Below are 18720 nucleotides of genomic sequence, written 5' to 3' on the forward strand. Positions count from 1 at the left end.
AGCAAGATTGTGTATAGCTGTCCTGATACCATCATGGATGCAAATCATCATGGATGCACAATAAAAAGCACATATGGAGGGCTCAGAAGAAAGGAATCGGGCTTTTATTAATCAAACATTGGTTTTCGTAACAAACAAACGAAAATCCACAGAGTACCTTGATTGAGCACCATGAAAAGTGCACCGCAAAGTGCAAGAGTCATAGACGGAAAGATGAACAATGAGAGAATCTGTCGTCCAAAAATGTCTGCAGGGATTTCTTTTGTCCTACTTAAAATTGCCATATAAATTGATGTATGTCAGCAGTTTTCCCGAGAGAGTTGGTGTGATAAGTAAGCCTGATTTCTTTTATTAACACCTTGAGTAGCAAATTATCTAATTATGACAGGAACAGTCAGTAAAAGATTTGCAAAATGCAAGGGATTTCAAGCTCCTTGAAGGGTGAGCCTTGAGGAAGCCGGAGGCAAAGAAGGGCAGGGCCTGTTTTGTGCCTTTAATTAGAGTATGAAAGAAGAAACTTGGCAAGTGTAGCTTTTCTCACCACTGCAGGAGGAGCTATATATGGGAGCTCTCCCTTTGCATCGCTTCACCTTCTGCAATTTGGTATTTTAGGTGTTTTGTACTACATATTCTATTAGCCCTAGGTAGCACATATTAGCATTAGTATTAGGCATCATTATTAGCATTAGTATTAGTATTTTGCACCCCTCTGGCTCGGGGCCCTGGTGGAGGGGACCACCTGTTCCTCTCTAAACCTGGTGCTGCTCTTAGCCAGTGTCTCACCTTATGAAAAAGGTGGTTTTCTTTGCATCAGCACAGACCATTTTTTCCAGATGTTTGGAATGGCTAGAAAAGCTCCCCATTTTTTGCCGCGAGCCACTCTGTAATATTTGTGAGCATAACTTTAACTCGGTGTCTTCTGGATTTACCTAGATCTCTCTGTTGTTCTCCCGCAGCAAGCCATGTTCTATTCTAGGCCACCCTCCCCCAACCTGGTGCTGCCCTCTAGATATATTGGACTACAACTTCCATCAGCCCCAGCTAGCTAGGTTGGTTAGTGGTCATGGGTGAAGGGAATTGTAGTCCAACAAAATCTAAAAGACACCAGATTGGGCAAGGCTGTTGTGGGCTGTGGTGTATTTGGAACAGAGGTCTTTATTTTCTGTTAATATGCTGGTTCTTCTTCCCGGTTTCCATTTCTGAGGGCAGACTTTCCAGGAGTTGGTCGATATAAGTAATTCCATATGAACAAAAGAGAGAGAGAGAGAGAGAGAAATAGCATTCCCCATAATAGCTATTTAAAACAAATTTATTTAAATTGCAAAATAAAAGCAATTTCAAGTAGGTTTCACATGAAAGGCTTATTTGGCCCCCTCTAAAACAACATCTATAACTTAGCATTTACTGTAGCAGATGTAGCTCCTATACCTGGCATGACAAAGCACCTTAAACAAAATGTCATTAGACATTGTTACAGATGTTTTAAATATCCCAACTTCTTTTCAGAATCAGAGTGCATTCTGTGTCATTTGTCCATCTTATTCTGAAACAGAATTTTAGTCATGGGGTGGGGGGGAACGAAGCAAAATAAAACTACTTTGTCAATAAAAGCTATTTTTATTTTTGTTAAACATGCTGTTTTGCCTGTCATGTAAGCCAGCTGATGCACACGCTGAATCTGTTCAGACAGTTGAACAGCACTGTTTCATACACATTATATGATATTCCCTCTTGGCCAGGAAATAATTGTAGAGACTGATTGATGTTTTATTAACTGAGGTATAACAACCAGCCACTATGTTCTAATCTAATGAGAGCAACCCAGAACAGTTTGCTGCATCACTCTGTTCTAGTATCTTCCCTGGCATCGAAGTCAGACTATACCACCCTATGGCTTCCCCTACTTTAAATTTATGGGGGTATTTTGTTTTAAGATCAGGACAACATTTGCCCATCTCCAGTCCTGTGGCAACTCAACCCTTTCTCTTGGATTTCTCAGAGGTGGTTCTGAGAGTACACCAGCAAGTTCCTTTAGTACTCTGATGTGCCATTCATCCAGCCCTGAAGACTTGGATTTATTTAAGATCATGGTCCTTAAATAATGGTCATCTGTTTATCAGTCATGAGCTGCAATCCTGACTGTCCCACTGCCAGTTTCTCTACTTACATGAGGTTGTGCTGCACAACTTGTGCATGGTGCCTATTTTGGGAGAAGACAGAAGCAGGAGCTGAGCAGCTGATTCCCTTTCACCATCCTCACTGAGCAGCGAGCCTCCTCCTCCTCCTCCTCCTCCTCCTTCTTCTTCTTCCCCTTTCTTCCAAAGTGCCAAAGTGCCATTTTGTTGCCTCACTTTTCCTGACTCTGTTTCTGCAAGTCTGGACTATTCACTTGTACTTGTCCTTAGTGACCTGCCCTTATTTCCATTTCTTTTAACTTTCCAATTAATCTTTTAACTTTCCAATTAATCACTAACATTTTTGTGCAGCAAACACATTGCCTTTTCTAGGACTCTCGTTTTTTCTTTCCCATTAAAACAGTGATTATGCCTTTATCAACTTTTTCTTCAACTCCTACCCATCTTATTACCTTATTTCTATTAACTAATTCCCTTATTTACTATATTATGTACTTATGTGGAAGACTTTAAAGGGAGCTTAGACAAGGCTATCAATGGCTCGTAACTATGATGGCTGCGTAACACCTCTGATATTAGAGAAGGTATACTTCTGAGTACCAGTGGCTGGGAATTACAAGAGGAGAAAGTGCTGTTGCACTCTGATCATGCTTCGGGGTTTCCTCCCACCTAAGTTGGAGAAAAGGATGCTGCCCTATGGTCTGATCCAGCAGGATTCTTACTATATGACTGAAGATTAATAATTTAACAGCTCTGTGTATCCCATGCTCATTGGATACTACGTCCTATTGTCGAGGCAAATGTTATCTTGGCAGCCAAATTCCATAACATTATGTTATCAGGCGTTGATTTCTATGGTATTCTTTTGTCTCACATTTAAATTGTCGTTCTGGCCATTTCCCCACAGTTTTCTTGCTATATTTTACACATGGTGCAGAGAGCTCTTTGGGAGAAACTGGACATATTTTCAAAATGATTTCATTCTTTTATCCATCTTCTTGTACTGTAATTCAATCTGCAGCAAACTGAAAGCATGGGAAACTGTGTGATTACTGTATTTTTCGCTCGATAAGACGCACTTTTTTCCTCCTAAAAAGTAAGGGGAAATGTCTGTGCATCTTATGGAGCGAATGTGTGGTCCCTGGAGCCAAATTGCCCAGGGGCAAAAAGCAGGTCGTGCTTTTTTTTTTTTTAATAGAAAAAGGGAAGGGGGTGTTGAAACAAAGCAGCTGATCAGCAAGTGATCAGTAGGGGAGATAAGGGACTCTAGTGATAAAGGAGGCTGCCTATTCGTCGGGTTTTGTTGCTGCCTTCCATGCTGTCAGCGCACGGTGGAACCCACCACAACGTTACACGGCGCTCTGGGCGTGGCGCCAAAACAGTTAACTGCCATGCAGCTGGGGCAAGAGCCAACAGCCAAGCAGAGCTGAGCCTGTTGGAGCGCCGCGGGCTCTTCCGCTGCTGTAGCTCGCTGCGAGTTAGGGGGCGAGCGTTGGAGTCTGGGGAAGAGCTGTCTGCAGCAGAAGAGCCTGCGGCACTCCACTAGACTCTTCCCTGGACTCCAGCGCTCGGCCCCGGACTCTTGGCCTGTTGTCCCTGAGAGCCTGGCGCCCTGGTGCCGTGCACCCCTAGTGCCAACGGTTAAGATGGCCCTGATCCTGTATAGGATATAGCCAGTGCCAGATTTATGTATAGGCTAAGTAGGCTGAATCCTAGGGCCTCTAAATCTAGGGGGCCTCACCAGCCTGCCTGCTCCCCAGCAGGCATCCTCCCCTCTCCCAAAATTGCAAACCCAATACTTCATGCGAGGGCAGGGGGCAACTTGGGCCTCTAAATCTAGGGGGCCTCGCCAGCCTGCCATCTCCCCAGTGCCGCAGTCTCCCCTCTCCCAAAATTGGAAACCCAAGACTTCATGCAAGGGCAGGGAAACTCAGGCCCAGCAACTATGAGACTCAGGGCTAGCCAGTGGAGGCCCAATTTGAAGAAGCGGGGCCCAACTTTAGTTTTTTTGGTAGGGCTCCAGTTTACAGCCAAAGTCTGTAAATTCTCGTAGATATAAATAAAATCCATCTAGATTGCCATGGTGTGGGGGCCCCCTTAGGAGCGGCCCGCAGGGCCCAATTTGGCCCAGTTGCTCCAATTGCCTTAAGGTCAGCCCTGATGAGTCTGTGCAGGGGTTGGACTGACAAGCCCTGCACCTTCTAGGTCCCTGGTGTCACTATTCAGAGTACAGACTCAATTACTTGTAATGGAAATAAGGGGGGGGGCACTTATTGGAAATCAGTTTTGTCACCTCCCCCAAAACCCCAGGACAATGAGCCCAGCCACCTTTTATTCACAGTCGCATAAGCACTACACTACAGCATGGCCATAAAGCTGTATGTTCCACAGCTGTAATACACACCCAATATGTAGCAATGGAGATTTGTGTTACTGCTTTATGAATGAACACTGTGTTTTATTAATGGACTCTGTATTTTTGGAATTACCTAAGAGCCATCAATAGGGAGCTCTAGGATCTGACAGCTAACCAATTGGGTACTACCAAACAGCGCCCCCTATTGCTGAAAGCAGGTAACCAGCAGGAAGCGCTTCAGCTCAGCCTTTGCACTGTTGACTGAACACCCCTTGGTGTGCAGATAATGGAGAAAACTCATAAATTGTATCCCTTCTGGCGTCCTGGCCAACTCTATTATGCTGGTGTAAACCCTGGTACACCAGGAACCCAGAATAACAGCAAATAAATTCCGCTTATATGTCAGCGACTGATAAGACTTGTCAACCTGCTCTTCCAAAGTCTTCCTAGATTATAAAGCTCCAAAATACAGGCCAAAAGAGAGCAGGTCTGGAAAGAGCGAGCTATACAATGGGCACCACCAGTGAATGGGCCCTGCTCCGTGTAGCTACTGTCTTGTCATTTGACAGGGTGCCCACTTGCCCTCCTTCTTGACATGGAATGCTCTCCATTGGAGTCTCCAGGTCCAGTACAAAGACCATAAGAAGGGAGAGCAGGGACCTTGAAGTTCCCAGCAGCTGTTAATCAAGCAAGCAAGCAAGCAAGCAAGCACACAGGTCACCTTTGTCACAGGTGTGTCACACCTATGTTATGGCCAGGCCTGCACCCAATCTTGTTTCTGTACACTCTTGTTTGTTCTCAGTAACCAAAATCATATTATCAACATATACAAGGAGAAAAGTTGTTTTCCTTCATTTGCAAGGCATCATACAAAACAAAGTGGCACTAATAAAGAAATGTTCCAGGGTGGCAACAGAAAGCAAACTAAAAATGCTTTCGCAGTCCATCAGAACTATTCAGCAATATCAAGTTATAGGAAAACTGGTGCTATTAACAATAACCCTTCTAGTTGGTTAATTGGTTTGGCAACTTCCATGCACATGACGTCTGATGCTAATTCCACCCCCCCCCCCAAGAGTTTAATGATAACTCAGCAGAGGCAGTTACAGTTGCAAATGGCAACAAAGTATCTGTGTAAGGAAGAGGAGCAGGTTTGCTGAAGTGTGTTGCAGGAAGAAATACTGTTTGTAATGAAGTGAGAGCAGTAGTTGCTCAAATTAGCAAATAAGAAAGTTTTGAGAATTTACATGCTAGATTAAAATAGATTAATTCATTGAAAATGGGATTGTAAGAAAAACACTTGGGGCCTAATTTGAATAATAGAGTGCCTGGTATCTGGTGGGCAATCTCCTCCTTTATTTCCACACTGTGGCTGCAGACCAAATCACCTGTCAGAAGAGCTATGAGATTCAGGTGAGGGTCAAATGCCTTGTCACTCCCAGCAGGTATATAACAGGAAGACCCAGCCTGCCCAGGCCGCTTCTGGTGAAACTAGAGCAGTGCATGGAAACGCCATTTACCTTCCCACCGCAGTGGTTCCTATTTATGTACTTGCACTGCGTGCTTTTGAACTGCTAGGTTGGAGGAGCTGAGACCGAACAACGGGAGCTCACCCCATCACGGGGATTTGAACCGCCGACCTTTCAATTGTCAAGCCCAAGCAACACAGTGGTTGCTTTTTTTTAAATACTATTTATTAAAAGTTTAAGAATTAAAGAAAGAAGTAAAAAATAAAGAGAAAAAATAAACAATACAAATCAATACATTGCAATACATATAAAAAAGCAAAAGACACAATACATCAAAACAAAAACAAAAGCAAAAACAGTTAAAAACACATCCAATATTTCCATATCTTTATCTTTCATTAACTTGTTTCATCAACCTCCTCACACCTCCCTTTTTGTGTTCTAGTTATTAATTATTTCAGCAAATCCTTTCCATCTTTCACTGTTTTCTGTCATTTAATTATCTTAATTTATTTTAACCTTATCTTACCATTAAAACCCTAAAACTTATTTATACTTAACTCCTTATAACATTTCTACTAAAGCCATATAATTTCATTCCAACATTTTTCTAACACTCATTAATTTTGCAACATTTCTCTAAATAAATTTTTTTAAACTTTTTTTTTCCAATCTTCTTCCACCGTCTCTTCTCCCTGGTCTCAGATTCTGTCAGTCCTTTCTATCAATACCATATGGTCCATCAACCTGGTGACCTTCTGTCCGAGACTCTTAACTCTCTTCCATGTCCCTTCTGCAGATCTTCTTCATATTTATACATGCACTTTACTTTATCTTCTGCTGATCTTGTTCTTAATTTCCTTCCTTTGGCACTGAGGAGTAGATCTCGGGGAAACTCCAACCTAACAATGTCTTTATTCCTTCTCGACAGGTCAGCCCATTCTCCATAGTCAGAACTAAAGTCCAAAAGATATTTCAGAGCGCCAATCTCCCCCTGACCCAAATCCAGATCCCAAAGGCCAGAGCATCCCTGCATAAGAGGATCTATCCAACTTTCCTTCTCCAATCCAAGCAGGGCTCCATCCCACCAAATCTGACTTTCTCTAGATTCGATCATAAAGGGCAACAGCTTATGTTCATCAAATTGCCTCTGTGAGGCCGGGGCTCTCTCCACTTGAATTACTTGAGGTTCAACAACAACTTTCTCCTTCGGCTTCTCCACAGCTTGCCATGTCAAAACAGATTCCTGAGTCAATTCCTGAGTAATTTCTGTATAGGTATTCACTTTTTGTCCCAACTCAGTCATTTTTTGTCCCAAATTGTCAATTTTAATAATCATCACATCCGTCTTCTCATGAAGCTGTTCCAATAAAGCACTTGTCTTGCAAAATGCAATCACTAAGGCTTCTTCTGTCAACATTCTTGTCCAAGGTCAGTCTCTGATTCTCACGATCTTTAATCTCTGCTGCTGGAAAATTCCCCAGCTCCACTCCTGCAACAGTTTCAAAAGCTCCCTCTAGGGGAAACAATTTCTATTTGTATCCATCCTTTTAAACGCAGATCCAGCGACAGAGTTAGTTTCGATTTTCAGTTACTTTTTTGCTCCTTTTTAAGTGCAAAAGGAAACAATGGAAACAATATATTTCTCTTATTTAGCTATCTGTCAACATACGTTTTATTCACAGTCAATGAACTTTCCCAAAACGTCAATCTTACTGGCAGCCCGTTCCCAGGTTCGAAACAGTGGTGATTTATCTTTCTTCACTCTCTCTCCTGCAGGCTTAAACGATCTAAAATTTTCCCCCTCTTCTCCTGCTTCCAAGGGGGGTTTAATAATTTTAACCGATGGAGATTTAATCCTTTACAAAAGACTTTCCAGGCTTTAGCTTGCAACGTCTTTGCTTCAATCTATTTACAAAAGAGGAAGGCGGACTTCCTGTTTGAAGCCTTCCCGTTTCGATGCCAAATTAAGAAGTTTAGAGATCCAATTTTCCGTTCTACTCACGGGTAGTTGTTTAGAGTCCAATTGTCCACAGGAAAAAGTCAGCGCTCTCCGGCAACAGCAATGCGGCTTCACTCCGTGAAAGAAGCAGTCGATTCGAAGCACCGCGCCGATCACCCCACGTCGCTCCGGATCCCCGAAACCGGGTTTCCCCGTGAGTAGGGGAGGCGCAAAAGGTGCCAGCCGAATCCCACGTCCACAGGCTTCTTCCGCCTGTGGTTTTTAGTGGGTCTCCGCCTCGCCGTGGCGGTCCAGACCCTGATTTCCACGGAGCGGATTCCTCCCGATCAGAGGAAATCTGCCATTGCCGGAGGCGCTAACCCGGAAGTCCCAAGCAACACAGTGGCTACCCGCGTCCCTAGCAATCACACGTAGGTACATTTAACTCCATGTTTGGACTGTATGTTTGTTCCTAATATGCCTTTGGAACATCTATCTGAGTGGAACTACAGACATATTTCGTTCCTATACCCTCTGAGCTTATAGACACATTGAACTTGCACTGGTTCTAGGGCTTCCTCCAAAGAATTCTGAAAACTGCATATTGCTGAGGGTACTGAAAATTATCTCCTAGAGACCCTTAGCCTTCTTACACAACTACAGTCCCAGGCCTTATTTTAAGAATGTTTAAGAATAACATTACAACTTCGTTTTCCTAAGAAATAATGCTTATTCCACAAAATGTTTACAAAGTTCAGCTATTGCAAAAGTTCATTTTATGCATTTTTTAAAATCACCATGGTATTTAACAATAACATCTTATGTCCTTTAGAGGAGAAATTGTGAATTGCAGAATTTTAAATACCCACCATCCTCCTCGGCTTCACTCAATTTTGTTGCTTCACTTCCATTTTCTTCTAGTCGTGAGGATGGGGGGTGGGGAGGGGCCTCACAAGTGGAGTAGCCTAGGGCCTCTCTTCATCTAAATCAGGACCTGGCAGCACTCCTGTGATGTAATGGAATATTCACAAACATTCTTGCTAGGAAAGGGTAGATCTTGCCTCCCCCAATTTAACCCACTCCCGAAACAATCTCTAGTACATGGGTTAGGTTAGGCAATGGCATCATTGTGGTGCACCAGGGGCCTGGAAACTTCTGTGGTGTCCTACTATAGCACTCTATAGGGTGGTGCTGTGGGTTAAACCACAGAGCCTAGGACTTGCCGATCGAAAGGTCGGCGGTTCGAATCCCCGCAACGGGGTGAGTTCTCGTTGCTCGGTCCCTGCTCCTGCCAACCTAGCAGTTTGAAAGCACGTCAAAGTGCAAGTAGATAAATAGGTGCTGCTCCGGCGGGAAGGTAAACGGCGTTTCCGTGCGCTGCTCTGGTTCACAAGAAGCGGCTTAGTCATGCTGGCCACATGACCCAGAAGCTGTACACCGGCTCCCTCGGCCAATAAAGCGAGATGAGCGCTGCAACCCCAGAGTTGGCCACGATTGGACCTAATGGTCAGGGGTCCCTTTACCTTTACTATAGCACTCTATAGCCTTACATTAGCCCCAAAGAAGTTTGCACTCTTTGTGAGTGCATCAAGACTATTTTCAAGCTGTGCCAGCAATCCTTTCTTTTTGCATCGCTGCTGATGCAATGAAAATGCTGAATCAAGTTCCCCAGAACGGAAGGCAGAGGCAACATCTTCAATTCCAAGCAATTTAAGCATAACGCCTGATCTCATGGCTGCCAGCCATTGCACACAGCCCTTTCTGGGCACCACTAGACTGCCACTGTCCCTCCGCCGTGGTCATGATTTGACCTTCAGTGAACGCTTACAGCCACAGCCTGACAGGAACTGTACGTCAATGGAAATCTCAACACAGAGCTGCAGTACTGCACAGATAATGAAATTCTGCTGACACGGGCAAAAGACTCGCAGAACTCTCTGCAAAGGCACATTCAAAAATGCCACAGACAAAAGCAAGCGACGATTTTTCTGGGTTGAATGCCTGGATGTCAATGGAATACGAGAAAGAGAGAGAGAGAGAGACAGAGTTTTCTTTGTCTAGGTTCCTAGTGCCTCTGTTCCAGGGGAATGACATTAAACCAGGCAGGCATTGTGTGAACAGGCCTGTCTGATACCATTTGTGCTAATCACTGGACTGAGAAAAGACAAACTAAGAAATGCTTCAAGATCCCAGGCAATTATGTATTGACTGCAAAGACTGGACAGGGATGTCTACGATTTTTGCCTTTGGTCGGGGTTTGTGTGCTTGGGACGGGGGCTTTTAAAGCAAATCTCATTGGATCAGATGGCATTAACGGGATTGACGGCAAGATGTCAAATATGTGGAGGGCCTAACCTTTTATTTATCATTATCTGGCTTTTTTTTAAAAAAAAAAAGCTGGGGGCACTGAGATGTTCATGGAACAAAACAAAACAAAAATAGTAAAATAGCAGGGATAGAGGAGACAAATCCAAATTACAAAAGAGCTGGCGTATAATTGATTTTATTGAAGAACTAATTAAACTGCTACAGAAGGATTGTATGAGAAGTCAGGCTTCGGAACTGGCTCAGTAAAACTTACCATAGGTCCCATCTGCACTACACATTTAAAGCAGTATTATACAAATTTAAACAGTCATGCAAATTTAAATCTCAGCGCCTAGGACTTGCCGATCGCATGGTCGGAGGTTCAAATCCCCTCGGCGGGGTGCGCTCCCGCTGCTCGGTCCCAGCGCCTGCCAACCTAGCAGTTCGAAAGCACCCCGGGTGCAAGTAGATAAATAGGGACCGCTTACTAGCGGGAAGGTAAATGGCGTTTCCGTGTGCGGCTCTGGCTCGCCAGAGTAGCTTCGTCACGCTGGCCACGTGACCCGGAAGTGTCTGCGGACAGCGCTGGCCCCCGGCCTCTAGAGTGAGATGAGCGCACAACCCTAGAGTCTGACAAGACTGGCCCGTACGGGCAGGGGTACCTTTTAAACAGTCATGGCTCCCTACCCCAGCCCATAATCCTGGAAAATGTAGTTTGTTAAGGATTCCAAGAAGTCCTTAAGAGAGCCCTATTCTCCTTACAGAGCTACAGTTTCCAGAGTTCCCCAGGAAGAGGGGTTGACTATTAAACCACTGTGGAAATTGTAGCTCTGTAACTCTCAGCACCCTTAACAGGTATACAGTGGTACCTCAGGTTAAGTACTTAATTTGTTCTGAGGTCTGTTCTTAACCTGAAACTGTTCTTAACCTGAAGACCACTTTAGCTAATGGGGCGTCCTGCTGCTGCTGCGCTGCCAGAGCACAATTTCTGTTCTCATCTTGAAGCAAAGTTCTTAACCTGAAGCACTATTTCTGGGTTAGCGGAGTCTGTAACCTGAAGCGTATGTAACCTGAAGCGTATGTAACCCGAGGTACCACTGTAGTATCCTAAGTATGGTAAGAAACTAATGGCTGCTCTGTCCAATGGCTAAAGACTTGCAAGACACAGCCATCTAGGCACTTTTTAGATGGCTTCTAGCTCCTCATATGCTTGGCATTATGATCCTGCCAAGAGTCCTGATTCTAATAAGTCCTGTCCCGAGTGCAGTGGTGAAAGCCAATCTTTTAAGAAGACAGAGTTCTTTCACCAGTGTGAATTCAAGCTGAAAAATATCATCATCAAATGTTTCATTTAAAGGGAGGCGAATCAGTTCCAGTTGTTTCTGGAGCTTGGCCCAGTTGGCTCATCAGAGGCTGCAGATATGGTCAGCGCTCCCCCTTGTGGCTGTTATTGCGAGTACATGTATTGTAAGCGATCATGTTCCATCTTCGACCTCTGGTCCCCCCATATGTTGCCACAACTCCCATCCCCTCCAGGCTGCTTAGCCAATGCTCAAGAATGATGGGCATTCTAGCTGAACAACATCTGGGGTGTCCAAGGTTGCATAACACTAGGAAATTCACCAAATGCAGATCATAATGCTGTATTGTTTTTAACACTCGATTGGGAGCCACCCAGAGTGGCTGGGGAAACTCAGCCAGATGGGTGGGTTATAAATAATAAATTATTATTATAAACTACTATGATAAGGACCAAACATGAAAATGACCTTCCTGGACCCCTCCCTGCAGTGAGAACACTCCCAGGTTTTTCAGCAATCATCCTGATTTGTTTGTGGGAAAGTTATATGACATTGTATCAAGCAAGTCTTCTTCCCACATTTTCAAGTGCATTTCCTATTGCTTTATTGCATTACATCGGGGATTTGGAGGGAGACAGGTAGTACCCAATCAGCTTTGATTGTGCAACCTGAATATGCTAGCAGTTTTACACTTTGCAGCTTTCCAGTGGTATTGGCTACTTAACCATAGTTAAGGAGTAGGCCTGGCTTCACACATAATGCTAAACCATGCTTTAAAAAGCCATCATGTAATAAACCATGGTTTAGCATCACTTGCGAATTGGGCCAGTCTCAGTGCTAACTATTACTCTGTATGCTAGTCTGAGCTACAAAAAAATGAGCCTGAGTTAATTCAAAAGCTTCCACAACATGGTTTGGGCACAAAACATTTTAATTTGTTATGTAGGTGGATCCCCTGTTAAGAGTTTGTTTCTTGTTTGAACCTTCCTGTTCTGGACTAATTGTTTTATAGATATACAAAAATGGCAAAGCGAACTTTGATTTTAAAACGTAATTGGTTGCTGTGCTTTGAAGCAGCAAAATCAGAATGGCTTGACTGCCACCCACTTTCTCCCCAGGGCAGAGTGCTTGGAAAATTATCAGGGAATGAAGTAATGCTGCCCTTCAGACTGCAGGTGCCAGTATTTGACCACTTTTTGACACCTTGCAGTTTCTTGTGGCCTTGTAGGACCTTGCATTTCCCATAGAGCTTGTTTTTATGTCCATTTGCACTTTCTGGAATATGCTAGAGAACTGATGTAATCTGAAACAAGAGAAAAGAGCAGTAAACCACAATATTTACAGATCAAAATGTATCCGATTTTATTATAATGGGTTGGAGCAAACATAACAAGGGCACCATCAATATAGTAACTTTCTGGTGAGATCAGGAAATTAAAACTCAGTAGAAGATGCATTTGAGGAACAATAGTACTCGGGTTTCAGAGTGTGCCGTGTACCCAAAGAGGTTTTCTGTCTGCAGAAACATCAGCAGTCAGTGCCAGGTAAGTGCCTACAACAAAGGCTGAGCCTGAGCTCTTATATATGAAAGAGAGTATCTGCTCATGTACACAACACCTTTGCCTTGTTGCTGAATAGCTATAACCCTCCACAACAAATCTGAGATTATGTTCTAAGACAAGGGCTCTCAAACTAAACACAAGGTCTGCATGAAACCTTGGTCCTTCTGCTTTTAGAAAGCAGGAACACTTCGTGAAATCAGCTGGAAACGTTACCATTTGGACTTTGGAGCAGTGGCCTGAGGCCCAATTTAGCAAAATGAGCAAGGGGCCTCCCCAAATTCAGCAGTGTTGGCTTGCCATGTTTTACAGTACAGTTTCACTAACACACACCTCCCATCTAAAGGTCCATTCCAGGAGACCATAATGCTGTAGATCACAAAGAGCGATCCGTATCCCGTGGCACAATGCGCTTGTGCGTCTGGCTGTTAACCAGAAGGTTTGTGATTCGAGCCCATCCAGGGACGGCCGTAGGCAGGATTCCTGCATTGCAGGGGGTTGGACTAGATGACCCTTGGGGTCCCTTCCAACTCTACATTTCTATGATTCCTCAGGGCAAAGGAGGATGCCTGTATGGCTAACAAGCAGAGTCAAAGAAGCTATTAGAGGCAAGAGGGCTTCTTTTAGCAAATGGAAGCCTTGTATAAATGAGAATAAGAGGGAACACAAACTCTGGCAAAAGAAAAAAGCAGACAGTAAAGGATACTAAAAAAGAAGGCGAGGAGCACATTGCTAAAAACATAAGGAGCAAAAACAAAGAGGGAGTCAAAGGTGTGCTGAAGGGAAGATAAGGCTATTGCAGAGAAGCCGAAGGAATTCTTTGCATTTGACTTCTTCGCAACGAAAGATACAGGGCACATCTCAGTGCCTCAACCAATTTTCACGGGCAGGGAGTCTGAGGAAGTGAGGCGAACAATGGTGACAAGAAGCTGACCAATCCATAGGTCTGGACAGCATCCACGTGAGAATTCTAAACCGAGCACTGGAAAGTGGCCAATGTAACACCAGTTATTAAAAATGTATTCAGGGGAGATTCTGGAAATTACAGGCCGGTTAGTTTAACATCTGTTCTGGGAAAACTGAAGGAAAGCGTGTGTTTTTAAGGTAGAATTACTAAGAATATAGAAAGACGACTGTCATTTTAAAGCAGAACCGGGATAGCTTGTCTCAGCAAGCTGTACAAGTTCTTTGAGAGTGCCAACAAGCCTATAGGCAGAGGTGATTCAGTTGACATTGTGTGCTTAGGCTTCCCAGAAGCTTTTGACAAAAGTCCCTGAGCAAAGGCTTCTTAAAGCAACATGAGGTGAGCTCCTCTTGTGGATCAGTAAGTAAGTGGTGAAGAAACAGGAAGCAGATACTAATGATAAATGGATAGTTCTCCCAACAGAAAGTGTCGTCTCCCAAGGATCAATATTGGAGCATGTGCTTTAAAACTTGTTCACAAATGATCTATTCTAGACCAGGCTTCCTCAACCTCGGCCCTCCAGATGTTTTTGGCCTACAACTCCCATGATCCCTAGCTAGCAGGACCAGTGGTCAGGGATGATGGGAATTGTAGTTTCAAAACATCTGGAGGGCTGAGGTTGAGGAAGCCTGATCTAGAGCTAGGAGTGAGCAGTGGGGGATCTGGGTTTGCTGATGACACCGGATTGTTTAGGGTGGTTTAACCAGAAGGGATTGTTAAAAGCTCCAAAAGGATCTTGCCAAACTGGGTGAATGGGCAGTAAAATGTCCTGCTTGTGGACTTCCCAACTGGTTGGCCATTGTAGGAGTCTGTGTGGGGCAGTGGTTAGCATGTTGGAGACCAGGGTTCAACTCCCCACATTGCCATGAAGCTCACTGGGTTATCTTGGACCAGTCTCTATCTCTCAGCCTGACCCACCTCACAGGGCTGTTGTGAGGTTAAGATGGGGAGAGGAAGTATGCCACTTTGAACTCCATGGAGGAAAGGTGATATATAAATGTAATAGTAAGCCCTGAGTCTTAATTTGCCTGACTGTACCACTGGTTCTTTCACAGCATAGCATGGTTAGTTATTATGTGTTCAGCTGCACTTCTTCAGTGTAAACAAGAGGGAGTGTGCACAGCAAAATGCTCTGTGACTGACAAGGCTGGATGGCTTGCCTCTCCTACTCCAATGCGGCAAAAGTTCAAAATGAAACCCCTAACTTCAGCAAGGCATTTTGGACAGAGGGATTTTATGGTCCATTGGTAGATAATGAAGAGGAATGGAATCTGTGAAAGGCTGGGCCACACTTATTAGGGAAGCCTTGTCTCAAGCTTTTTCAGCTTCATATCCAAAGACAGGCATTTATCACTCTCAAGAACTCTCTATGTATATGTGAAGGAGGCAAACCAGATGAAATCTTTGTCCTTTCACCTGGGCTTCAGGCCAGCCTTAAAATATCTCTTGTACCACATCCAAAAACAAGAGGGGGGGGGGGAATAGAAATGCCAATGATTGCTCTTATTTTCTTAGCTCGTTGAAAGCGGATGTCATTGCAGTGACTTGTGCTTTCAGAAAGACGTTTGTTTCAAGGTCTCCATCTCATCCTGCAAACTTTTGATCCTGGTAAGTGATGCTGAATTTTTACTAGGGCTTCTATTCTATTTAATGTGTTATGTTTATTATTTATTGGATTTAAATCATGTAGAAAGTTGGGGGGGGGAATCTGCCCCACTTTCCATTCTATTTTCCATAGACTCTCTTGTTTCTAACTGCACCAATATGTGAAAAGAGGAATGAACCACCCCCCCCACACACAAATTAATTCCCTGTTTAGCAGTTTGAAGCAAGTCCCTTCCTTCAGGAGTGCCATCTCAGTTTCTAAACTTCTGGCAGACTTTCTTGCATGGACTAGCCAGCCCCGCAATTCCTCAGAGTTTAAAACAATGAGGAACTTTTGCACCTCTCTATTCTTCATTGTGGTCTTTCAACTTTTGCTGAATTCTTCTAATTTTTCCTCTTGACTTCCTGCAGTTGAAGGAAGCCTCATAGTGGCTTTTCCATTTGTTTTCCCCACCTCCATCCCAAACGATCTGCAATATGTCTGTGGTTATTAAAGATCACAGCATGGTATACAGATTCAGCTCGGGTGTGTTTGGCAGCCTTCTCTCTCTAACCCATGTGCGTCAAGCTTTGAGGCAGACTTCCTCTAGCAAAATGGGGGGGGGGGACCTAATCTTTATAAGGCAATAGCTCTGCTTCATATTGGATTATTTGATACCAGATGGAATTTAACTTAATTACACTGTCTGAGCAATGAGAACACAGAACTTTGTGAGTCCCTTTTTGAAAGCTGTGAGAACTGGACTTCAGGCCTTTTTAAAATTTATATATATATATATAATAAAATTTATATATATATATATATATATCTTTATTTTTTTCATTTGGGATGTAAATTAGAGTTGGGGAGAAGAGTAGACTCTCCAGGTGTCCCTAGCTTCCAGGGATGTCCCTGATTTAGAAAAGCCATCCGGGTTTCTGATCTGATCCCAGAATGTCCCACTTTTCCTTAGGATGCCCCTATTTTCATTGGAGAAATGTTGGAAGGTATGGAGATATCCGATCCCTGAGCCATCTGAAGGCAATCCTGTATAGGGAAGTTTTTAAATGTTTAATGTTTTATTAATATATATATATATATATATATATATATATATATATATGAAGTTGCCCAGAGTGGCTGGGGCAACCCACTAAGCTGTGTGTGGTATAAATAGTAAAATTATCATTATGGAATGGGACGTCCGTTATTTCATCAGAGAAATGTTGGAGGGTGCGGGAGAGAAGGGTTTCACAGAATTCTGTGAGAATCTCACAAAGGTTTGGCAGCAAAGCTAAAAGCTCAGGTTCTTTGACTGATTTTGTCTCCTACGATTTGAGCAAAGAGAAAATTTGTCTTCTCTCAAAATGAAGTCACTATTCCAAAGCAAAAAAGATTTCATGGGACTTGAATCCCAAGACCCTGTTCTCCTTCCTTTAGCCTCCTTGCCTCTCTGTAGCTCACATTCCTATTCCACATGGTTTCCACAAGATAAAAAGTGATGGGTTGTTCCCCCTCACCAACCAAAGTCCTTATTCTTTCCAAAGCCACTGACACAATGATGGGCATTTAGACGCCTATACAGGGATATCTACTGTAGCTTCACAATCACAGCTTTTTCTTCACAGGAGAACACCTACAAGCTCCTGGTGATGCTGGGAAAATATTTACACTGGAACCTACTTGTGAGTCAGACAGAAGGGGGCATCAAACCGCACCCGGATTTTTAGTAACTCATCAATAGACACAACAGCTACTAATCCTCCCTGGGCTTTAATTTTTACCTTGAGAATAGCTTACGGAGCAGTATGATGAACAAAAAGTCTTATGTGGGAGAAACCCTGTGACTCTTAAGAAGGGAAGATGTTAGTAAAAGTGCTGAGAGCAGAAGCTAGTGAACTACAGGTTGGTGAGATGTATATATAGGATGTATTAATCCTCATACACATTAACCTGGAAGTAGTTCCCATTGAAGTCCGTGGGGCTTATTTCTGAGTAGATATGCATGAGGTCACATTACTACTCATCATGTAGTAATAGTGTTGCGTGGAGGGGGAACCAATGCACTCTTTTTTCTTTTAGATTTGTTAACTAACTCAGTGGTGTTGTGGGGGCACGGATTTGGAGCAGACGTCTAGGGCTCACAAGGGGCAGATGAGCTCCAAAATGCAGCAGGGTTGGATTATCACATTTTGAAGTAAACGAAGAGCAACCCCGCCCAATAAGACCATTAAATCCAGAGTCTGCACTCTTAACAGCAAACTAGAATAACCTTTTTTAAAAAATAAAATTGGGGAAATTTTGAACTAGGCTCGTTTGCATTGGAAATTTTTCAGTTTGCATCAGAGAAAAATTCTCATATGCTAGAGAGTATGGTTACTTTACTTGCCTTTAATAAGTGTTTAGAAAGTTAAAAACTTCCCAAGCTTTACCAATAATGCATTTGTGCTTGGCCTTCTTTCGCTGTTATCAATGAACTTATGATGTGGAAATTTTTCCGTGGAAAAATAAAGCCCTAGTAAAAACTACCACCCCATATCACTGATGCATGCTCACGCACAATCCTGTATTCCTCCGCCTCCTCCCCAATCCCATTCCTAACACTTACAGAGCCTTCTCCAATTTGTTGCCTCTCAGATCTTTGGGGCTACAACTCCCATCAGCCATGCTGGCTGAGGCTAATGGGAGCTGTAGTCCAAAACATGAATACACCAGGTTAGCAAAGGCTAACTTACTGTGAGGACTCTGATGAATGGAATAGAGAATGTTCATTCATTTGTGAAGCATTGAAGTAGCATTTCTGCTTTTCCCACCTTATTTCTGATTGCTAGCTGCTTTTTGCAAGTCTGTTCAGCATGTTCTCCACTCCCGAAGTGCTGTACACCTCTGCCAATGTACTGGGAAGCAACAGCCCATGTTTTCTGCTCTGTGGGCAAGCACTGCATGTAAGGAAGATAGGGGGAAAAGCTAGCTCTTTATATCACGTACTGGCAAAAGATATCCATGCTACTGAATAAATGGAAAATGTATTCCAGGACAGATTCAAAAACCTAAAATCTTATTTTTCATCAGGCCATTTAAGGACCAGAAAAATCAGGCTGT

General features: G+C 43.5%; 1 protein-coding gene across 6 annotated transcripts in view; it reads left to right on the plus strand.

Annotated features, from left to right (window-relative positions):
• Window positions 1-15418: 15418 nt before the first annotated feature.
• Window positions 15419-18720, plus strand: part of FGF1 (fibroblast growth factor 1) — a 49960-nt gene continuing 46658 nt past the window's right edge. For 2 of the 6 annotated variants that reach the window (XM_077924498.1, XM_077924497.1), the window contains exon 1: window positions 15429-15641. The gene's annotated coding sequence lies outside the window, so the exon portion shown is untranslated. Of the gene's footprint in view, window positions 15642-17246; window positions 17304-18720 lie in introns of all 6 variants that reach the window. The other 4 variants (XM_077924495.1, XM_077924500.1, XM_077924499.1 and 1 more) reach the window with 4 other exon arrangements.

The sequence above is a fragment of the Podarcis muralis genome, chromosome 2, assembly GCF_964188315.1.
Source record: "Podarcis muralis chromosome 2, rPodMur119.hap1.1, whole genome shotgun sequence".
Lineage (NCBI taxonomy): Eukaryota > Metazoa > Chordata > Lepidosauria > Squamata > Lacertidae > Podarcis > Podarcis muralis.